The sequence below is a fragment of the Emys orbicularis genome, chromosome 12 (genome assembly GCF_028017835.1).
Source record: "Emys orbicularis isolate rEmyOrb1 chromosome 12, rEmyOrb1.hap1, whole genome shotgun sequence".
Lineage (NCBI taxonomy): Eukaryota > Metazoa > Chordata > Testudines > Emydidae > Emys > Emys orbicularis.
In genome coordinates, this window is record NC_088694.1 from 35,140,625 (window position 1) to 35,165,246 (window position 24,622).

Here is a 24,622-nt window from a genome sequence, read left to right on the forward strand (position 1 = left end):
TGTCTGGAAAAGATCAAATCTTCAAACTGAATTTGATAATTTTTGAAGAGTGTGTTAAGCTCCATTTCAGATAATATCACAAACACAGAACAATGCACGATAGGCTAAATCTGACAGGAATAGCAAAATTCTTGGCATGAGGGGAAAAAAACAACACAGTATAAAGCTTCCATCACCGCCACCTTTTCATTCATGCTTTCATAGAATATCAGGGTTGGAAGGGACCTCAGGAGGTCATCTAGTCCAGCCCTCTGCTCAAAGTAGGACCAATCCCCAGACAGATTTTTACCCCAGTTCCCTAAGTGGTCCCCTCAAGGATTGAACTCAGAACCCTGGGTTTAGCAGGCCAATGCTCAAACCACTGAGCTATCCCTCTCCCCCTCTTTGGGCCACTTGCTCCCATATTTTCCCCTTATTCATTCCAGGGTTGCCCTGTCATAGGCAGGCACATTTTAGTGAAGGCTACCAAATAGGATCTGGATTGAAATCTTATTCCTAATGATCTAAGCTTGGCTTCACCCTTCCCCTACCATTGGTGCTGATATGTACACCCTCAGTAATTCTTTGTGGGCTGGATCTACAGACTGACAGACCGATGTACATACACACCACTGCAAATGAGACACGTTAAAAACAGTGCTATGCCACTGGTATTCAAGGCCCGATTCACAACTGCCTTGTAGATAGGGCTGGTTGAAATGTTTTAATCAAAACTGGTTTTAGGTGGAAAATTGGATTTTGGTTGAAACACTTTTTTTTTTTTTTTTGGCAAAAACTGTCTGTGGAAATCTTTTGTTATTTTTCTCAAAATATTACAACCATAAACCAAAAGATTTTGGCCAAAAAATTGGAGCTGTACTTTGCTCCTCAGACCTTTCTCATCCTCAATGGGGCAAGGCCTCCATGATACCCATCTCCCCCTCACCAAAAAGGGAGACTGTGGTGCATTGTGGGTGATGGAGTCCAGCTGGGGATCCCAGCCCATAGAGGAGAATGGAGACTTGAGGAACAAACAGCAAATCACATTTTTGCCCTACGTCTTTTGGTTTTCAGCAAATTTGTTCATGAAATTCCCCATGAACAAAACATAATGTTGGGAGGAGCACTACTTCTGCCTTGTGCAGTCACTTGCTCCTCTGCAAAGCAAGTGCCAAGGGGTGTGAGACACTTTTCACACCCATTTTGTTCTGGGACACATATACAGACTCAAGGCAGGGCTCAACATTCAGGCCCATAGTATTCTACATATTATTCTTTTTCTGGAACAAACCAGGGACAATCTTGAGGAACAGTCCAGGCACTGCCTTGCTCCTTGAAAATATAGCGTAGACCAGGGTTTTCAACCTTTTTTCATTTGCAGACCCCTCCAAAATTTCAAATGGATGTGCAGACCCCATTGGAAATCTTAGACATAGACTGCAGATCTCCAAGGGATAGACCACTTATCTAGACATACTATAAGAGGATGCACAACTGAATGGAAAGATATACTCAGAGAGTAGTTATCAATGGCTCACAATCGATCTGGAAGGGTATATCCTGCAGGGATCTCTCTTGGGTCCAGTTCTATTGACTATCTTCATAAATGATGTGGATAATGCAATAGAAGCTACACTTATAATGTTTACAGAGGATACCAAGCTGGGAGGGGTTGGAAGCACTTTGTAGGACAGGATTAGAATTCAAAATGATCTTGACAAATTGGAGAAATGGTCTGAATTAAATAGGATGAAATTCAATAAGTACAAACACACCATGCACAACTTAGGAAGGAATAATCAATTCCACAAATACAAAAGAGAAATGACTGCCAGGGGAGGAGTACTGCAGAAAAGGATCTAGGGGTCATAGTGGATCACAAACTAAATATGAGTCAATAATGCAATACTGTTGCAAAAAAAGCAAACTTCATTCTGGGATGTATTAGCAGGAGTGTTGTAAGCAGGACACAAGAAGTAATTTTTCCACTCTACTCAGCACTGATATGGTCTCAGATGGAGCACCGTGTTCAGTTCTGGTCACCACACTTCAGAAAAGATGTGGTCAAACTGGAGAAAATTCAGAGGAAAGCAACAAAAATGACTAAAGGTCTAGAAAACACGGCTTACAAGAAAAGATTGGTTAGATGAAGACCTGTCAGGGATGGTCTAGATAATACTTAGCCCTGCCTCTGTGCAGGGCGCTGGACTAGAAGACCTGTCGAGGTCCCTTCCTGTCCTAATTTTCTATGATTCTATGACTTTGCGAACAGGGGCTGCTAACAGGGAGTTTCGCAAGGGAGTTCTCCAGGTGAAGGAGGAGCTAATACAGCATCTGTGGGGGACCGTGTGCTCTGGCTGGCAGTTGGAGGCAGGTTTGAAAGCTCGAAGCCTCTGGTAATTGGCTGAGCCTTAATCAGTGGGCGGGGCATTCACTCAGGCCAGGGCTTTATAAAGCCGCGCACAAGCGACCAGGGAGCTTTGCGAACAGGGGCTGCTAACAGGGAGTTTCGCAAGGGAGTTCTCCAGGTGAAGGAGGAGCTAATACAGCATCTGTGGGGTAAGTGACTGTCTGTAGTGTGTGTTTGTTTGTGTTTGGGGGTTACTTGCTGTGTGCTGAGCTTGTGTTTGTTTGTTTGGTTGTTTGAGGGACCGTGTGCTCTGGCTGGCAGTTGGAGGCAGGTTTGAAAGCTCAAAGCCTCTGTTAATTGGCTGAGCCTTAATCAGTGGGCGGGGCATTCACTCAGGCCAGGGCTTTATAAAGCCGCGCACAAGCGACCAGGGAGCTTTGCGACAAGGGGCTGCTAACAGGGAGTTTCGCAAGGGAGTTGGGAAGGGAGTGGGAGTCCCTCGCCAGCCGTAACCCCATCCCCGTGGCCCCCCCATAAAACCTATAAACCAAACCACATTCCAAAACTCCCTTCTGTAAACCACCCTTTCACTAACTAGGATACAATGCAGGCAGAAGCCCAGCAGCAGAGTGGGGGCTATCCAGTTTATTGCACCGACTGTTGCATGTATGATTACCTGCCCTGTGGGCGGGTGGCGTATGTGTGCAGTCGGTGCAAGGAGCTCCTGGCCCTCAGAGACCATGTACGGACTTTGGAGGCCAGGGTGGCGGAACTGGAGGAGCTGAGAGAGGCAGAGAGGTATGTTGATGAGGTTTTCCGGGACACTGTAGAATTGTCCCACCTCCGCTTAGACAGCACCTGTGCTGTTAAGGAGGAAGAAGGGCCCAGGGAAGTAGAGCAGTCAATGGGAGCAGAGGGAAACTTTCCCGTAGTTGGGACCCTCCTTCCAGATGGTTCTGGGGTTGCCTCTCGCACTGAGGTTGCCTCTCCGGGGGAGGGAACTCCAGTTTCTAGGAAAAGGCAGGTGTTAGTAATGGGAGATTCGATTATTAGAAATGTAGATAGCTGGGTTTGTGATGACGGGGAGAACTGTATGGTGACTTGCCTGCCTGGTGCGAAGGTTGCGGATCTCTCGAGGCATCTAGATAGACTTATGTGTAGTGCTGGGGAGGAGCCGGTGGTCGTGGTACATGTAGGTACCAATGACATAGGGAAGGGTAGGAGAGATGTCCTGGAAGCCAAATTTAGGCTGCTAGGGAAGAGACTGAAATCCAGGACCTCTATGGTGGCATTTTCAGAAATGCTCCCAGTTCCACGCGCAGGGCCAGGTAGGCAGGCAGAGCTTCAGAGTCTCAATGCGTGGATGAGACGATGGTGTAGAGAGGAAGGGTTCACGTTCATTAGGAACTGGGGAAACTTCTGGGATGGGAGGAGCCTATACAGGAGAGATGGGCTCCACCTAAACCAAAGTGGAACCAGACTGCTGGCACTAAACATTAAAAAGGTTGTAGAGCAGTTTTTAAACTAGGAGATGGGGGAAAGCCGACTGCTGCAGAGGAGCGTGTGGATCGGACACAGACTTCTCTTAGGGGAGAGTCTGATGATAGAGAATCTCCAGGTTATAGTCAGGAGCAGAGGACTGAAAAGTATAATGTAAGGGCCGGATCAAATGATAAACAGCCACATAAAAAAGAATCTGGCACATCAGAAAAAGGCAGGCTAATAAACAGGGACAAGTTTTTAAAGTGCTTTTACACAAATGCCAGAAGTCTAAATAATAAGATGGGTGAACTAGAGTGCCTTGTGATAAAGGAGGATATAGCTATAATAGGCATCACAGAAACCTGGTGGACTGAGAGCAATCAATGGGACACAATCATTCCGGGGTACAAAATATATCGGAAGGACAGAACAGGCCGTGCAGGGGGAGGAGTGGCACTATATGTTAAAGAAAGTGTAGATTCAAATGAAGTAAAAATCTTAAGCGAATCCACAGGTTCCATAGAGTCTCCATGGATAGAAATTTCATGCTCTAGTAAAAATATAACATTAGGGATCTATTATCGACCACCTGACCAGGACAGTAATAGTGATGATGACATGCTAAGGGAAATTAGAGAGGCTATCAAAATTAAGAACCCAATAATAGTGGGGGATTTCAATTATCCCCATATTGACTGGGAACATTTCACTTCAGGACGAAATGCAGAGATAAAATTTCTCGATACTTTAAATGACTGCTTCATGGAGCAGCTAGTACGGGAACCCACAAGGGGAGAGGCGACTCTAGATTTAATCCTGAGTGGAGCGCAGGAGCTGGTCCAAGAGGTAACTGTAGCGGGACCGCTTGGAAATAGTGACCATAATACAATAGCATTCAACATCCCTGTGGTGGGAAGAACACCTCAACTGCCCAACACTGTGGCCTTTAATTTCAAAAGGGGGAACTATACAAAAATGAGGGGGTTAGTTAGACAAAAGTTAAAAGGTTCAGTGACTAAAGTGAAATCCCTGCAAGTTGCGTGGGCCCTTTTTAAAGACACCATAATAGAGGCTCAACTTCAATGTATACCCCAAATTAAGAAAAACAGTAAAAGAACTAAAAAAGAGCCACCGTGGCTTAACAACCATGTAAAAGAAGCAGTGAGAGATAAAAAGACTTCCTTTAAAAAGTGGAAGTCAAATCCTAGTGAGGCAAATAGAAAGGAGCACAAACACTGCCAACTTAAGTGCAAGAGTGTAATAAGAAAAGCCAAAAAGGAGTTTGAAGAACGGCTAGCCAAAAACTCCAAAGGTAATAACAAAATGTTTTTTAAGTACATCAGAAGCAGGAAGCCTGCTAAACAACCAGTGGGGCCCCTTGACGATGAAAATACAAAAGGAGCGCTTAAAGATGATAAAGTCATTGCGGAGAAACTAAATGGATTCTTTGCTTCAGTCTTCACGGCTGAGGATGTTAGGGAGATTCCCAAACCTGAGCTGGCTTTTGTAGGTGACAAATCTGAGGAACTGTCACAGATTGAAGTATCACTAGAGGAGGTTTTGGAATTAATTGATAAACTCAACATTAACAAGTCACCGGGACCAGATGGCATTCACCCAAGAGTTCTGAAAGAACTCAAATGTGAAGTTGCGGAACTATTAACTAAGGTTTGTAACCTGTCCTTTAAATCGGCTTCGGTACCCAGTGACTGGAAGTTAGCTAATGTAACGCCAATATTTAAAAAGGGCTCTAGGGGTGATCCCGGCAATTACAGACCGGTAAGTCTAACGTCGGTACCGGGCAAATTAGTTGAAACAATAGTAAAGAACAAAATTGTCAGACACATAGAAAAACATAAACTCTTGAGCAATAGTCAACATGGTTTCTGTAAAGGGAAATCGTGTCTTACTAATCTATTAGAGTTCTTTGAAGGGGTCAACAAACATGTGGACAAGGGGGATCCGGTGGACATAGTGTACTTAGATTTCCAGAAAGCCTTTGACAAGGTCCCTCACCAAAGGCTCTTACGTAAATTAAGCTGTCATGGGATAAAAGGGAAGGTCCTTTCATGGATTGAGAACTGGTTAAAGGACAGGGAACAAAGGGTAGGAATTAATGGTAAATTCTCAGAATGGAGAGGGGTAACTAGTGGTGTTCCCCAAGGGTCAGTCCTAGGACCTATCCTATTCAATTTATTCATAAATGATCTGGAGAAAGGGGTAAACAGTGAGGTGGCAAAGTTTGCAGATGATACTAAACTACTCAAGATAGTTAAGACCAAAGCAGATTGTGAAGAACTTCAAAAAGATCTCACAAAACTAAGTGATTGGGCAACAAAATGGCAAATGAAATTTAATGTGGATAAATGTAAAGTAATGCACATTGGAAAAAATAACCCCAACTATACATACAACATGATGGGGGCTAATTTAGCTACAACGAGTCAGGAAAAAGATATTGGTGTCATCGTGGATAGTTCTCTAAAGATGTCCACGCAGTGTGCAGAGGCGGTCAAAAAAGCAAACAGGATGTTAGGAATCATTAAAAAGGGGATAGAGAATAAGACTGAGAATATATTATTGCCCTTATATAAATCCATGGTTCGCCCACATCTCGAATACTGTGTACAGATGTGGTCTCCTCACCTCAAAAAAGATATTCTAGCACTAGAAAAGGTTCAGAAAAGAGCAACTAAAATGATTAAGGGTTTAGAGAGGGTCCCATATGAGGAAAGATTAAAGAGGCTAGGACTCTTCAGTTTGGAAAAGAGAAGACTAAGGGGGGACATGATAGAGGTATATAAAATCATGAGTGATGTTGAGAAAGTGGATAAGGAAAAGTTATTTACTTATTCCCATAATACAAGAACTAGGGGTCACCAAAAGAAATTAATAGGCAGCAGGTTTAAAACAAATAAAAGGAAGTTCTTCTTCACGCAGCGCACAGTCAACTTGTGGAACTCCTTACCTGAGGAGGTTGTGAAGGCTAGGACTATAACAATGTTTAAAAGGGGACTGGATAAATTCATGGTGGCTAAGTCCATAAATGGCTATTAGCCAGGATGGGTAAGAATGGTGTCCCTAGCCTCTGTTCGTCAGAGGATGGAGATGGATGGCAGGAGAGAGATCACTTGATCATTGCCTGTTAGGTTCACTCCCTCTGGGGCACCTGGCATTGGCCACTGTCGGTAGACAGATACTGGGCTAGATGGACCTTTGGTCTGACCCAGTACGGCCTTTCTTATGTTCTTATGTTCTTATGACTGTGGGGAAACATCCCTCTGAATGGTGAGACAAAATACCAGAATCCCCAGTCCCTCCTTACTGCCACCCCAGTCGCACAGCTGCTAGTGAAGGTTCTTATGGCACCTGCTTCTTCAGTATCAGCAGCACATGGCCGCCTCCCACATCCCACTCCAACCACTCCAGAGACCCACGCTACATGGTCACCTATCACTCTGCTCTCCAGGACTTGCCAGTCCCACCCAACTCTGAACCTCCTTTGTTCCCTTTGCCCATTAGCTCCTTCACCCTTTCTCCCATGCTTCTCCACACCCCAATGGCTGGAACATGTGTCTTGTCTCTGTACCCCATCTCAGCAACAATTTGCTAATTAATCTGAAAGAAAGAAAGAAAGAAAGAAAGAAAGAAAGAAAGAAAGAAAGAAAGAAAGAAAGAAAGAAAGAAAGAAAGAAAGAAAGAAACTAGATGCGTATTGAACAAGCAACCACGATAGCCTAATTATGTGCATTCTGTTCCCAGTCCATCTACCTCCATTGCCTGTTATTTTCTCCCCTAGCATCCTGCCTTGTCATCATTAGCTCAGTCAATAAGATCTTTGTAACAAGGAACAATATCATCATGTACCAGGGCTTGTCTACTCTACAGATGCTACATACTGCAGCTGTGCCACTGTAGCACTGCAGTGTGGATATTTGCTGCAGTGATGGAAGGGGTATTTCCATCACTGTAGTTAATTCTACCCCTAGACAGGAGGTAGCTAGGTTGATGGAAGAATTCTCCCATTTACCTAGCAGTGTCTATATGAGGTTTAGGTCAGCTTACCTACGTCTCTCAGCGATGTGAATTTTTTGCACACCTGAGTAATGTGGCTAGGTCAACCTAAGTTTTATGTGTCGACCAGCCTCAGTTCTCTATTAAAATGAAGAGACCGTCTCACCTGTCTTGAGAACAAAGACTTGTTTCTTTGGTAGCTCATCAGTCTTCTGATAGTATGAACTAAAGAACATATCTAGCGATATGAGCCCATATGAGTGATCTCACAGAAGTCAGAAAACTACTACAGAATTCCCATAGCATTCTCTGCCTCGAATGCCAATCTCAGTAGGTGGGGATCCATGAAGCTTAAAATAAGCAACCAATCTTTCAATGCTCTTGTGAGCAATCCTTGCTCTAGTAATTAGTCCCAGAGTTCTCCTTCCTGCATCTGCAAAGATTAGTCATTGCTTGAGTGAATAAAGGTTGAAGAACTGAGTCTGAAGGGTTTTCTTAAGTTCATCAGATCTTCCGCAGAGTTTTGTTGCAAATTTGGCCTCCTCCCGAAGCCTTCGCTCATATAAGTATCAGTTACTCTTGCAAGTTGCCGTGGTCACTTGAGTGAGTGCTGATTACTTTGGTGAGTAAGGATGGAAGAATCAAGCCCACAGAATTCAGGATCGGGCCCACATTAATGAAAATGAATTAACTCGGAGCTCAGCGCTGCTTGTGAAGTCAGCAGGAAATGAGGTGGATTCTAAACACAAACTGCCCCGGAGATTCGTGTTATGTGAAGCTTTACTGTGTATCAACTTCCCACTGTGACCAGTGGTGAATAGAATGATCAGACAGCCTTCTGAAACCAAAGTTTGGTTTCTTTTAACACTAGGTACAAGGCATTTAGAAGGAAAAATGTGAATTTTAAAACAACACACAATCTAGCTTAACTAGTGGCCTTGCTTCTTGAGATACCCCAGGGGGAGCCTGTCTCTCTGTTTCCTCTCCCTGGTTCCCCCAGACAACTTGCTTTATAATTCTGCCAGCATTTGTTTGATTCTCTGGTTCCCAGGCCTTTACCTATCATAGAATCATAGAATATCAGGACTCGAAGGGACCTCAGGAGGTCATCTAGTCCAACCCCCTATTCAAAGCAGGACCAATCCCCAATTAAATCTTCCCAGCCAGGGCTTTGTGAAGCTGGGCCTTAAAAATCTCTAAGGAATGAGATCCCACCACCTCCCTAGATAACCGATTCCAGTGCTTCACCACCCTCCTAGTGAAAACGTTTTTCCTAAGATCCAACCTAAACCTCCCCCACTGCAACTTGAGACCATTGCTTTTTGTTCTGTCAACTGCTATCACTGAGAACAGTCTAGCGCCATCCTCTTTGGAACCCCCTTTCAAGTAGTTGAAAGCAGCTATCAAATCCCCCCTCATTCTTCTCTTCTGCAGACTAAACAATCCCAGTTCCCTCAGCCTCATCTCATAAATCATGTGCTCCAGACCCCTAATCATTTTTGTTGCCCTCTGCTGGACTCTTTCCAATTTTTCCATATCCTTCTTGTAGTGTGGGGCGCAGAAATGGACACAGTACTCCAGAGGAGGCCTCACATCCTGGCATTGTCAATATCAGATCTCAGGTGTTTGCTGAGAAGTGGCTTATTGTGAGCTGTTCTTTTTCCTTTCCTGCTTGATTATCCTTACCGCCCCTTTATTAAGCTAAACCAGCATATTTGTACAGTAAACGGCCCAATGACCAGGTCAAAACACAGTGTGCAGGAATTATTACAGAGCTGTTCCAATTCCATCACATGGCTACTTGTTTGGATTCTTTACTCAAACCAAGTTATTGGGATCAATCCAGTAGTAACTGGGCAAGGTTCTCTGGCCTGGGCTATATCAGAAGTCACACTAGATGATCTAATGATCCCTTCTGGCCATAAACCCCTATGAATCTATGAAAAGCAATAACAATGAATATCTTAGGCCATCATCTTCAAAAGTGTCCTCTGGCTTTGAGATACCTTGGGCCTGATTTCCAGATAGCTGATCACACCCAGCTCCAGCTGCGGTTGTCAGTGCTCAGCACTTTTGGAGAAAAAGGTCCAGATTGGCTGAAATTAAACCGAGGCACCCCAAATTAGTAGTCTCATTGCAACATTAGCCTCAGAGTCTGCCCAGGGCAGCTACCATGTAATGCTTGTTTTTGAAGCAATGGCCTGTAAGACTCGAATGCTTCATTGAATCACACCGTTAGCATCCAGTTCTGATGCCATTACTTAGGACCCCTTTTCTGCAAACCCTTCCATCCTTTCCCAAGTAGTGCTTTCCCATGTGAGCAGGACCCATCAAAGACAATGAATAAAAGTCTGCAAAATCCATAATATAGTTTAAAGTCCCATTTAATCTGACCTTCAGAATAACACAGGACAGCGAACTTCATCCTGTGATTCCTGCATGCAGCCCAGCAAATTATGATTGAACTTGAATGTGTCATTCAGAAAGCCACCTGATCTTGATTAAGGCTGGTATTTTCAAGAGACCTTGAGGGAATTAGTGTCTGATTCTGACTGAATTCACTGACCACTTTAAAATCAAGATTGGATGACAACTTATGGTTGCCCATGACTCTCATTCCCACCTGATGGAAGAGACTCTGCAGCATGTTTGGAATTTTGTTGACATTCAAACTTTTATGGGGCAGATTTCCAAAAGTACAGAGGGTGGTTAGGTGCCTATCACAAGGGGGCCTGGCTGTTGAAGGGAGGTGGGCTTAGCTCTACCTGTGACTAATGATCAGCCTCCCAAAGGGTGGATCTCGGGCCAGGGATCAGGTGACAGCCTGCAGGTTGCTTGCTCCATAGGCAAGAGGCCAGCTCAGTTAGGGGGCAAGACCCAGGAGAAAGGACCTAGAAGGAGACTCTCCACACCCACCAGCTGGGAGGCCTGGCCTGGAGAGACCTGCTGTGTGTGTAGGGGCCGCAGCACGGGCCAGGCAGGGCCAGTGTATTCTGACTGGCAATGTTGGTTGTACTGGTTTTGGAAAATAAAACCACTCCTGGACACAGGGGTTGAAATCCTGCTTCTTTTGGGAGCTGAATTTTCTTCACTAGCCACTTAGGCAGCCCCACCCACTTACAACCCCCAGACCCCACTAGAAGTCATTTGTGCTGTTGGGAAAACTCTCCCTACATTCACCAACGGCACGTCATCCTGCCCAGCACCCTCCTCAGGGCCTCCTTGACCTCCTTGCTCCTCAGGCTGTAGACAATGAGGTTCAGCATGGATGTCACCACCGTGTAGAAGAGGGCCAGGAGCTTGTCGCTCTCCATCGAGTAGCTGGACTTGGGCCTGAGGTAGGTGATGATGCTGGAGCCATAGAAGAGCAAGATGATGATGAGGTGGGAGGAGCAGGTGGAGAAGGCCTTGCACCTCCCCTTCGTAGATGGCATCCTCAGGACGGAGGTGATGATGAAGAGGTAGGAGGCCAGGATGAGCGTGAAGGGGGAGGTTATGAAAAGAAGGGCCACCAGGTACACGGCCAACACGTTCATGGAGGTGTCCCCGCAGGCCAGCTTCAGGAGGGGCGGGATGTCGCAGAAAAAGTGATTGATCCTGTTGGGCCCACAGTACATCAAACTGAAGACATAGCTGGTCTGGCTTAAGCCCACCAGCATCCCCACCATCCAGGAGGCTATGGCCAGCTGGGCTCATGCCCCCTTTCTCATGACGAGGGTGTAGTGCAGCGGATTGCAGCGGATTGCAGATGGCCACGTAGCCATTGTAGGCCATGGCAGCGAGGAGGCAGCACTCAGTGATGCCAAAGAGGATGAAAAAATACATCTGTGTTGCGCAACCCCATAGTAAGATCCTTCTGTTCTCCAACACTAGGCTCACCAGCATCTTGGGCACAATGGACGTTGTGTAGCAGATCCTCAGCAGGGACAGGTTGGTGAGGAAAAAATACATCAGCATGTGGAGGGTTGGGTTGGATTTTATGATGGCTGTGATGAGAACGTTCCTCGTCAGGTACTCCGCGTACATGGACAGAACCATTGCAAAGAGCAGTGCCTGCAGCTCCACCAGCCGGGAGAATCCCACGAAGATGAACCCGGTCACTGCAGTCTGATTTCCTTTGTCCAATGGCATGGCATATTTCAACGGCAGAGGGAGTGAACAAAGTCACCCGCATCAGGGAAGACAAGGCAAGAAAGTCACTTATTTACCTTTCTGATAAATGCAAATATGTCCAACTGAGACTGAAAATTTAGGTCAAGGGCTTGCAAGCCAGCTAACGAGGGTGGATGCTCAATTCCCATCAAAATTAATGGGGTTTGGATATCCAGAAAATGGAAGCCATACCATGGATTCATCTTGTAGGGCCTTCAACATTATGATCTAGTTCAATTACAACTTATTAGTAGAGCTGGCTGGGAAATTATCTCCCCCCTCCCCCATAAAACATATAAAAATTGGAAGTGCAAAATCTGGATATTTTTCACTTTTCAGTTGCCAAAAAGAGAAACATGATTTTAGTTTTTCACATTTTCTATGCAATCCTGAATATTTTCTATAAAAAACAGGAATTCTACTGGGAAAATTCACAATCCATGATAAAGCCATTTTCCACGGAAAAAAAATGTTTTGATGGAAAATGTTCTTACTAGCGCTAGTTATTGGGATCAATTCACGAATCACTGGGAGAAATTCTCTGCCTTGCATTATGCAGGCACCCTGACTCATTGATTTTAATTCATAGATTTTATTCCTAGATTCTAAGGCCTGAAGGCTAGATGGGATCATCTCGTCTGACCTGCATAACCCAGGCCGTAATGGCCCCTACTGGTCTTAAAATCAGACCTTTCTCTCTCTTAGGATCTTATTATAACCTGTGTAGCTGAGAGTATAGCCATCTCAGAGGGTAGCCAGATTTCATTTAAAGTATAGAAATACATGTTTTAAAGACAGGTTCCTGAGAGGCTGATGTCCTGTATTTGGGTTTGAATGGGGCAAAGGCAGTGTAAAGTTTTCTACACTACCCTCCAAATTTGCTCATTCCTAACAGAGATGGGTGACATTTTTTAGCCAAAACTTTTTTCTTCAGGAGTGGGTAAAATATGCAGCTACGCAACACAGAAACATTTTGTAAATTCTTGTCCGTTTTACTGAACTATTCATCTTGAAAAGAAAAGAAAAGAAAAGAAAAGAAAAGAAAAGAAAAGAAAAGAAAAGAAAAACTTGGATAAAGTCAAAATGTTTCATTCTGACATTTCCAAAATGAGAGATTTTGTTTTTTGGGTTGACATGACTTTTTGTTTTAGAATTTCTTTCATTTAACCAAAAATCTATTATTTGCAGAATTGTAGTTCCAACTGTCAGAACTGGTTCTGCAGATCATATCATGGTGCTTTGTTCTTGGCCAATTCACCGCTTAATAGTTTTTACCCACAAGGTATTTGGAACAATAAGACCAACCAAATCCTTTTACACCTGCTAACAACCACACAACTGATGCTAATAATTTTCATTTGCTGGTCACTGGGGATAGATTTCAGCCAACAACAATCAGTTTAGAGGATGAAAAGCTTTACAATCCTTCAAGCCATGGGACCAGATGAACCAGCACGTGGAGCCAGAAGAACTGCATCTTCTCTGCCCTTGTTCTGTGCCTTTGGAATGAACTCGATGGGACTGAATGCTGGGGAAATTGTTGCACCTTCTAGTGACTGGACATTTGCTCCCTGTTTGGGTGGAAATGAGCAAGCGTTCAAAGATCAATGGCACATTCTCAAGCTACTAGTCACAGTTTAGAGAAGCAGCAATCAGAACAGATGGAGAAAATCTTTAGCAACATTTAGTTCTTCAGACTGCAGTAATTTCAACTGAGAATAAGAGAATGGCCAGCAGAGAGGAGCACAAAGGACAGAGAAGATGCAGTTACACTAGGGAAGTTAAAATCCCCCATTAATACTAGCTCATGTGTTTTAGGTAAACTTATTACCTGCCTGTGGAATGACTCATCCACTTCCTCTTCCTGATTTGGTGGTCTATAATAGACCCCCACCCTCACATTGCTACTGTTCTTTTCCCTTGTTATCCTCACCCAGAGACTCTAAGCAGGTCTGTCGCTCACTTTTCCTTGGACCTCAGAGCAAGTTTAGACATTCTTGATGTACAGTGCAACACCTCCTCCTTTTCCCCCATACCTGTCCTTTCAGAATAAGCTATATCCCTCAGTTTTGACAGGAAGTACCATGAAGTAACAACAGCAACAACAATAGCAATACGTGTGTGTGTGTGTGTGTGTGTGTGTGTGTGTGTGTGTGTGTGTGTGTGTGTGTGTGTGTGTGTGAGAGAGAGAGAGAGAGAGAGAGAGAGAGAGAGAGAGAGAGAGAGAGAGAGAGTATTTGGGGAGTGTGAGAGAGAGAGTGTGTATTGGAGGAGTGTGTGTGAGAGAGAGAATGTTGTGGGAGTGTGTGTGTGAGAGAGAGTATGTGTGAGAGTGTGTTCGGGGAGTGTGTGTGTGTGAGAGAGAGTATGTGTGAGAGTGTGTTCGGGGAGTGTGTGTGTGTGAGAGAGAAAGTATGTTGGGGGAGTGTGTGTTTGAGAGAGAGCGTGTGTATGTGAAAGAGTGTGCGTTGGGGGAGTGTGTGAGGGAGACTGTGAGTGTGTGTTTGAGAGAGAAAGAGAGAGAGAAGGTATATGTTGTGTGTGTGTGAGAGAGAGAGAGAGTGTGTCTGTTGGGGGAGTGCGTGAGAGAAAGAGTGTGTGTGTGACAGAGTGAATTGGGGGAATGTGTGTGTGTGTGTGTGTGTGTGTGAGAGAGAGAGAGAGAGAGAGAGAGAGAGAGAATGTGTCTTGGGGGAGTGTGTGAGGGAGACTGTGTGTGTTGGGAGAGTGTGTATGAGAGTGTGTTGGGGAGTGTGTGAGGGAGGCTCTGTGTGTGTGTGTGTGTGTGTGTGTGTGTGAAAGAGAGGGAGGGAGAGAGAGAATGTGTGTTGGGGAGTGTGTGAGGGAGATTGTGTGTGTGTGAGAGAGAGAGAGAGAGAGTGTGTGTGAGAGAGAGAATATGTGTTGCGGGAATGTGTTTGTGTGTGAGAAAGAAAGTGTATGTGAAAGAGTGTGTGTTGAGGGGGTGTGTGAGAGACAGTGTGTGTGTATGTGTATCAGGCGATGCTAAATAAAACCCTTCTGGCTTTTACACATGATCAGGGACCCAGCATTGGGTTGTCACAAGCCCTGGGGTAGATGCAATTGAAATGCAATGTACATCGGTAAATAATCACAGATGCAATTGAAATAACCCAGCCTTCATTTATGGAGATTATTTACCGATGTACATTGTTATGGTTCAGGGCTGCCCCGTGGAGCCCTCAGTCTCCCTGAGGTCCTGTTCTTCACCTCTCTGGGGTAGAACCCCACCTGGTTTCCAGGCTTTCCTATCACAAACTTTTGAAGCTAATTTAAGCATGTTTTTACATCTTAAAAAATTATGTTTACTTAATTTCCATCACTAAAGAACTATCATCTCTGTGATACAACTTACAGGAAGATTTTAGTAATGTTTTGTCTAAATGTTTTTCAGAGTAAGAACCCCCCCTGTAAAAATAGCTTACAGGAATGAGAATTGTGAAGAACTAAGTTCCTGGGGAATAGCAATATTAGACAAAGAAGGGTTTTTACAATAATAAAATGTACAAAGGCCTGTAATAGCTTTCAAAGTGGTTAAAGGAGCTCTTTAAAAAATAGCGTTACTTTGTTTTTTTAAAGTTTTGCCTAATCAAATTGCCCAGAATCCAAAAAGATAACCCAGTGAAACTGCTCTGCCTGAAATTGTTAAGACAGTTTTAAAAAACAGGGTACAATTCAAAACTCCACAATTGAGGGATTTTGCAATAAAAACGTATTTTATTTCAAGAGATAAAAGCCCCAGCTGGAGTGAAACTCAAGTCAGGCCTCAAGCTAGTGCTGCATTGAAGGGTATGTCTGCAGCTCATGTAGGGCAGGTCTACACTACAGCCGGGATCGACTCTTTGAGATCAATCCACCGGCGGTCGATTTAGCGGGTTTAGTGAAAACCCGCCAAATCAACAGCAGATCACTCTCTGGTCGACCCCTGTACTCTACCTCTGAAGAGAAGAGTAAGGTAAATCGACGGGAGAGTTTCTCCCGTCAACCCCTGGTGGCGTAGACCCCGCGGTAACTCCACCTAAGGTACGTGGACTCCAGCTATGTTATTCACCATCATGGCTGACATTCCAACCATCTCCTGGGACCCCCAAATCCGCTATGACACTCTTAGGCCTTCATTGTCCTGATCCTGACAGATGGCCTGATTTGACAAGGTCAAAGAGAGGGAAATCAACAACATTGCCATCTCCACCAGCTTTAGTTAAGTTCTGAACAGCACTTGACATGTGAGACTTGGTTTCCTGCTCTCATTCCTTCTCTTTGTGCATCCTTTTACTTCCCCACCTTCTTTCTTCTCTTTCCTATCTCTCTCTCTTTTTGCCATTGATTGAATGTTAGTCTGGGTTAGCTGGCCAGGACTGGCTCTTTTACAACACTGCTGTAAACCCATGAGCAGAGAGGCAGATACAATTTTGATCTTAAACCACCCAACACTGGTACAAGTTTGCCAGGTCTCAGAGTTAGAGCTGGCTGAAAAATTTCATGTGAATTTTTTTTTTTTACCAAAAAAATGCAGATTCAGGTAAACTAAAACAATTTGCAAGTTCAGAAAAAAAAAAGAAAAGAAAATATTGGAAATATTGAAATGGTTCATTTTGGCAATTCCTAAGTGAAATATTTTGACTTTTTGTTTCAGAAAGACATTTTATGTAGGAATTTCTCTCAATTTTGAAAAAAAAAATCCATTCTTTTTTGTTTCATTTAAAATTTTGAAAAATGTTGACTTCAGATTAACTCAAGACAAATTTTGGTTTAGATTTATAAGTTCAGACACGTGAACAAAAACATTATTCACACAGTTCTGTTTACTGTGGCTGTTCAGACCATATGCTGTGCATGTGTTTCTTCATTAGTGAAGCTGCAAATGAAAGTCAACACCATCGACGGAAGCTGCATTTTCTCTGGCTGATGTTCATTTTTCTCCCCTTTTGTGTGTTTGGAGCAAGATCAAACTTTAACAACAGCAGATACAATGACAGCGCCAGGCCATCAGAACTCAGTTTTTCTTTTCCATTTCCCTAAGAAGGACAGTTATTATCATCTTTAATTGCCATATTTAATGTCTTCCTTCAAGGAGAGGCTGAGGGAACTGGGCTTGTTTAGTCTGCAGAAGAGAAGAGTGAGGGGCGCAGCCTTCAATTACCTGAAGGGGGGTTCCAAAGAGGTTGGAGTTTGGTTGTTCTCAGTGGTGGCAGATGACAGAACAAGAAGCAATGGTCTCAAGTTGTATTTGGGGAGGTCTAGGTTGGATATTAGGAAAAACTATTTCACTAGGAGGGTGGTGAAGCACTGGAATGGGTTACCTAGGGAGGTGGTGGAATCTCCATCCTCAGAGGTTTATAAGGCCCGGCTTGACAAAGCCCTTGCTGGGATGATTTAGTTGGTGTTGATCCTGCTTTGAGCAGGGGGTTGGACTAGATGACCTCCTGAGGTCTCTTCCAACCCTAATTTTCTATGATTCTTTGATTCTATAAACAACTGTCAGACAGAGGGGTTTCCATATAAAATCTCCACAGCCAAAGAGAAAAGGAACAAAGAATGTTATTAAACTAAAGGTCTTAGTATTTTATATTTTAAATGCATCGTGTTTTCTTTTTCTTTTTCTGTACCTTTTATAAATGGTTCTAATAATTCTTAATGGTGTGTTTGCCATGGGACTAACCAGGCTGAGGTCTCTGTACTCAAAACCCCATACCATGTTTAGCTATTTAGTGTCATGCAGCAACAGGATCATGTGAACACCTATTACTCTCTTGTCCCATTTATTCCAAACAACATTTGTTTCTGTACTGTCCTCTTAAGTGTGTCTCACTTAGCTTGTCCCACCACACCTGCAGGGTGATCAGGGATTCCTGTACTGTACCTAGTCCTGCAATAAGAGGGAAAGAATTGCACAAGATTCCACCCCACAACAGGGAAGGGCAAGGGGCCCAAGATAGGAGGAGTGTGCTTTCGGAGGGTGACAAATGTCACTGCCTCGTTGCAGCCTCTCTTCACCTTGGAAGAAGTTCCACATGAGCCACCTCCCACTATCCATGCTAGTTACCTGCTCTCCTCTTTGCAAACACATCCCATGCCATCCACCTTGTGTGTAACTTTCTGCAGCACTGCGAGCTGGGCGGAGGGAGGAAATTCTGTGTGGCAGAAGATTTAGATACTTCACAATGAGGAACAAACCTACAAAATTTCAGAATATTCAATGGGAGGGAATGGAGCCTAGCTCAGGAGCAGTCTGCCAGGCAGGCTGCCCCAGACCTGCGTACTCTCAGAATCCTGGATCCCCCGCTGTGGGGGGAATCTGCATGGTAGGGTGCCAAGAACCTGGGCCACTGAGGAGTGGTGATCCAGGACTTGCAGGCTCTCACCTCCCTGTTTTCCAACCAGGCAGGATACCTAAGGAGCCAGGACTCTGAAAGGCTGGCTGCAGAGGTGCCAAGTATTAGGTCGCGACACCACTTTCTGAAATTAGGCCTGGCTACCTCTTCGTCTGTACAGAAGGGTGGCTGAATCAAAATTCAATGGCATTGTACCCATGCCACCAGAACAGCTGTACTGATTTACTTCAGGACCATTGCTTAAAAGTAGCTGGGCCATGCCCCTTCCCCAACCCTGTGAACTATGAAACATTGAGCAAATGCAAAAACTTGGGATGCGGGATGGTGATGCAAATTAAAAAGCTTTTTTTGGGGTGTCACCCTCCCCATTCCCCCCAGTTGGCACCATTGGCCCAAATACCAGATTTAGACCTCACTGAGATTCATAAATCTCCTGCTCAGCTGCCGCTGAACCCGTGAGGCACCTAAACTCACACAGCACCTACATTTTTGTAGCAAAAGTTCCCTTGGTGCATATGTTTCTGCATCTGGGCATGTGCACAGCTACTGGACTCTGGGTGTCAGATGCCTATGCCCCAGAGTGATGCAAAACCCAGCGGAAGACAGGTGTTCCTCTGTTTAACTCACCTGCAGGGGAAAACCCAGCAAGTGCGCTCTGAGCTTGCTGAACTCCACACAAAATATCCCCTGGGGGGAGGAACTCAACTTGCCTCCCTCCTCACTTTTAGTCCAGTGGTTAGGGAGTCACCTAGGATGTGAGAGAGCCCTGTTTAAGTACCTGCTCTGCCTGAGGGAGAAGGGATTTGCACAGGGCTCTGCTGTCTCTTGCACGAGTGTCCTAACCACTATAGCACCGGCTGATCTGGGGGCTCCTCAATCTCGCCTGTTGAAGCTGTTTCATTTTGGATAAATAAAGCGGGTGAGGGGGAAGTAGAGTGAGAGAGAATAACTCTATAGCCTGGTGGTTTGAAAACATACCCCTTGCTTCCCTGACAAATTATTCATCCAGAGTGGAACTACTTCAGGCAGGGACCCCCTGCCTCAGAATGTCCCCTAGCTCAGTAGTTAAGGCACTCACCTGAGAGATGCAGATCCCTTCTTCTCCTCTGGCAGACGGGGGACTCCTATATCTCAAGTGAGTACCCTAGCTATGGGGCCAACAAGTATGAGCGAGGCTCAACTCCTCCCCTCCCCTTAGGTCGGGGTGTCCAACCGGTGGCCCTGGAGCCACATGCGGCTCTTCAGAATTTAATATGCAGCTCCTTGTATAGGCACCGACTCCAGGGCTAGAGTTACAGGCGCCAACTTTCCAATGTGCCAGGGGGTACTCACTGCTCAACCCCTGGCTCTGCTACAGGCCCTGCCCCCACTCCACCCCTTCCCACCACCTCCCCTGATCCTGCCATGCCCTTGCTTCTCCCCCTCCCCCCAGAGCCTCCTGTATGCCAGGAAACAGCTGATCAGGAGGTGCAGGGATGGAGAGGAAGGTGCTGATCGGAGGGGCTGCCGGTGGCCGGGAGGCGCTGGAAGCGGGGCGGGGAGGTGATGGGTGCTGCTGACATATTACTGTGGCTCTTTGGCAATGTACTTTGGTAAATTCTGGCCCCTTCTCAGGCTCAGGTTGGCTACCCCTGCCTTAGGTGGTGGACTCCAGGTGAGGGCTCACAGCCGACAATCTTAAGCCGAGGCGGGCACCAAACTCCCTCAGAGGGGCAATGTTTTGGACACGCCCTCCCATTGGCTATCTTAGTGGGCTGGCTTTTGTGGATCCCATTCTGAGGCCTCTCGCTCTCCGCATTCAGGCTTTGTGAATCCCAGTGATTTGTCAGGTGCCTAAAAGTGAGGCCTGATGATGACTATGTCCCTTTGTCAATCTAGCTCCAGGAGCCGCAAGGCCCAGCTCATTCAGCCCCATGTTGAAGAGGTGGGTTGGGAAGCTAGCAGGAAGCCAGGAAGTTCTGAAAGTTGCCAGTTTCCCCCACATGTGTTTATTTTGACAACAGTTGTGAATTTCAGCCAAACACATCTCTCATCAGAATTTTAACAACCAGCTCTAGCAATTTCCCAGGCGCTGTGGCTGCCATTGCTTGCTCATTATGACTTGCAGTCCTGTATCGTTGGGTTAATAACAATGCAAGAGCTACCATGATAGATAACGGAGTGGCCCAACCCCTACTCAGCATGATATATACTGTGACTCAGTAGCTACTCGGGGCTAGCTGGGAACTTTGCACAAGGGCATCCTGACTTCTGTTAACCACAACCTTACAACCACACTATCCCCAGCCAGCAGACACTGATGAATCTGTGAGTCTGCTTTTCCAACTGCATCTCTTGGAAAGCATCTTAACAACAACAACTGTTTCCATCTTTGGTTGTAACTAACTGTATCAGAAGGGCAGGTTGGAGAACCTGAGCCATCATGACTTTTGGCTGTAGCAGGAGAGAAATGTTAGGGTTTGCCTTTTGTTTTGTTTGTTTAAATCTGAACCTGATACAACACCAACCATATTCCATCTCTTCTTATTTATATTTGGAAAGTGGAACCTCTGAACCACCAAGCTCCATGTTAGCTTATTTTCTTTTACATTTCCAGGCTGAGATTCAGTAGGATTTGGGCTCCTAACTCTCTTAGACTCCTTTGCAATTCCCACTCGGTATCCTGATGGAGCTATACTAAATGTTCCTTTTCTCTGAAACAGATACAGAAAGAAGAAAACAGCTGTTAGAGGTTGACTTGGTCCGCCCATCTGGGCGCTCCCTGAAGAGTCCATTTGCCATTGAAGGAAGAATTCCACATCACCAGGAGCTCTACAGGGAAATATGGCAGAAGCTAAGGAGAGTTCTCAATTCATAAAGGTAATTTTTTTGTGATACACAATCTTGTTTTGTTCAACCCAAATTAGATTTCTTTCAGTTTAACAAAACTTGTCGCAATTTTTGGATTCGGTTCGACCCAAACTGATTGTTTCCCCCCGCAATTTCACAGAACTTCCAGGGAGCCAAAAAAATAAGTCATTCGCCCAGCTCTACCTCTGACTTTGGCTGAGGTTTCTAGGTACAGCCACCACACACATATAAAGAGTGAATCTTGGGTAACCTCTGAGGGACCAGTGATATCTGCACCCAGACTCTACATCTCCACTTCCTGGCAGCCTTTGGAGAGATGAGATATTTTATTGGCATTTTATTTTTGGCAGGATGATGGACATGTCCGGCTTTCCCATGAGCTCTCGGAAGGTGAGAAAAAAGCCACTGAGAAGAGAAAGGTGAAAGTCCTGGAGTGCCTCAAGAGCCTTAACATTGCCTGTGCTGAGGTAGGGACCCATCATGCCCATAGCGCTAAGGAGAACAATCTAGCATGTTAGCCACGTGGATGGTGACTGAGATGCCTGGTACAGTGGGAGGAAATGCCTCAAAAATCCTGCCCCATGGAGATATTCCCCTTGAAATACAACATTCCCAAAGCACCAGAGGGCAACCAATGGCCACAGACATACAAACCTTATGACTTTTGGCAGGGCTCAAACTTGGGGACCTTCAGTGCTAAAAGCACAAGCCCCTACCCCTTCGGCTAAAGGAGTAATGCACTTAGAATGCAATAAGGGACTTGCTGGGGTTAACCTTTAGAGAGCTGCATGCTCACGTGAATTCAGTCAATGCTTATTATATCCCCTTTGCAGTGTGTGTGTGTGTGTGTGTGTGTATGTGTATGTATATACTGCTGTGATTTTGATGCCAGACAGAGCTTGCAGCAGAGAACAGAGGGGAAGGAGACATTAGAGCCGTCACTGTAGTGCATAGATTGCATTAAAGCAGTGGTTTTCAACCCCCAAACTACATAACACATAGAGAGCTGCATATGTGGCCCACAATGGTAAATAGGTTGAGAAGCAATAGCTTAGATGGATAGAGAGTTGAGTGAGCTATTGATACTTGTCTGACTTAGTATTAATATCAGTAATGAATAGTGAATGTGTAACATACTTTCTACATGTATGACAGCCCCCTCTGCTGGTTGAACTGCACAGAGGGTAAAAGCCAACTCCTGCTGCCCACCCCCTGTGGTTACATTGTTAACTGGCATGGTGGAGACATGTGAGGAATTTCCCAGGATTGTTACCCATCATTGAAAAGTGATGGTCCTTGGAACGATGCAAACTCCCATGGATCTGACATATTTGGGAACATATGCCCTCTGAGGGCTTTGCAAATGTCAGCCTAAGAATCTTCCACTGCTTCCTCCTCACAGTATTCTTCCTTCTGCACTAGGGAGAGTGACCTGGGTTTTTTGGTGCTCAAGATTCAGTCTCCACTGGTGACTCACTTGGGCTAACGTTTTGCATTCAACACATTAGTACTACAGTGGGCTGACTTTTTGCATTCAACACATTTTAATGAAAAATTGCTATTTTGTGAAAACAGAAATGCCCATTTTTGACAAAAAATTCAAAAGTTTTTGAAATAAAGAGCACCAAAAAATTTACTGGGTAGTAGATAGGCGATGGGGTGATCATTTTTTGGGTTTTCATATTTTGGAGAGACCCTACCCCCTCCAAAAAAGAAAGCAAATTTGTATAGGAATAAAAATCATTTCTTGAGCAGCTGCAGTTCATATGTTATATTTTGGACACAAAGAGTAGTCCTTCTACATTACACACATTTGTTCAAACAAAGAAACTCATTCCCGTGAATCATGGAGAGTAAGGGGCATGAACATGGAGCACAGTAAAGAGCACTAGTAAGTTTGAGCCATATTTGAAGTCCAATGGAAGTCAAAGGGAGTTAGACACCTAAATTACTTAGGTGCTTTTGAAATGCCCTCCAGGCCCTTACCTGCATCCCTTTGAAAATTCTGGTCCTGGTCTGTCTGTTGTTGCAAAGGATTATAAGCACGAAGGCCCAGAGTTTCAAAGAGCCCTAAGGGCTACCACTGTATGATTATGGCTGAAAATGCAGATAAGATGTATTTGCTCTTGACTGAGGATGGGATACAGGTCATTGGGCACCTGATAAGGATGCTTCCTAACATCAGGCAAACAAGTCTTGGAACTTTAGGCTTTCTCTGTGAATTTCTTGAATGGACCTGTACCAAGGGCTGCATAACAGAGATCACTCAGCATTCCTAGTTCATTTGTCATTCCCTCTTTTCCTTCCCCCAGGATAAGACGCCCAATATTGCCATGCTAGGATCAGGCGGAGGTCTGCGGGCCATGATAGCCCTTCTGGGAACCTTGGTGGAGCTGAAGAAGCAGGGCCTGTTGGACGCTGTCATGTATCTGTGTGGGGTATCGGGTTCCACCTGGTAGGTGCATGTTAGTAGAAGTGAGAATGTACCAGTTTTCTGCACAGAGTTGGTGGTCACTGGGGCATTCTTATTATTAATTAGCTCTGCACATTTTTCATTGGGGTGAGTGACGGGGGCCTAGTGAAAAGGGCAGTGTGTGTGTGTGTGTGTGTGTGTGTGTGTGTGTGTGTGTGTGTGTGTGTGTGTTACCATTGTCCTCTAATGGGTGAGACCTTAATTGCTTCTCCCCATGTCATACACCCTGTACTGCCATGTAGTTTCCCCATTGGCTCAAGAAGGGCCCTGGGGTCTGATCATACTTATAATGGCCAGATTAGTGCGCTCACCACTGACCTCTGCTGGTTAGAGTCAGAATTACTTAGCATGCATCATAGGTCCTAGAGAAGCAGCTAATGCAGTTTCTCCATAGCTCAGAGTGGCAGGGGCCTTGGCTTTCAGCAGAGGATCTTAGCTCTATCCCTTTTATTGCCATGAATTTCTCAGTGGCCATGGTGACAGACAGCCGTGGATGAAGTCCTTGTTAAGTCACAGATTTGTTACAATGCCAGGCTGATAATTAGAAACCCTGCATGAAAAATAAAAGGTATGAAGATTAAAAGGGGGAGGTGGAACATCCCATCCTATTCCCTCAGTCTCAGCCATATCTGTTCTGGTTCATTGAAAGGTGCATGTCTTTCCTCTTCAAAGAGAAGGACTGGACAGAGAAAGTGCAGGTCTTGGAAGAACGCCTGTGTGAGACACTTTCCAATCCTCAATGTGATATTCAAAAGGCGTTTACTACTGCGACACAGGCGGCTGAAGATGAACTCTTCTCTCTGACTGATGACTGGGCCTCTTTCTTTGTCTATCTTGCATTGAAGCAGGTGGGTTGCTGTGTAAATACAGAGTGGTTCCACTGAAAAAACACTGGATTTACTTAATATATTCCTTTGTTGTTGTTTCTCTCTCTCTCTCTTTCTCTCTCTCCACTGTACTTGGGAT

General features: G+C 45.0%; 1 protein-coding gene and 1 pseudogene across 1 annotated transcript in view; both read right to left on the reverse strand.

Moving 5' to 3' along the window:
• The window catches only part of LOC135886051 (cytosolic phospholipase A2 gamma-like), a 979,292-nt gene that overhangs the window by 694,464 nt on the left and 260,206 nt on the right, over positions 1-24,622 (reverse strand).
• LOC135886882 (olfactory receptor 10A4-like) lies at positions 11,002-11,956 on the reverse strand (annotated as a pseudogene).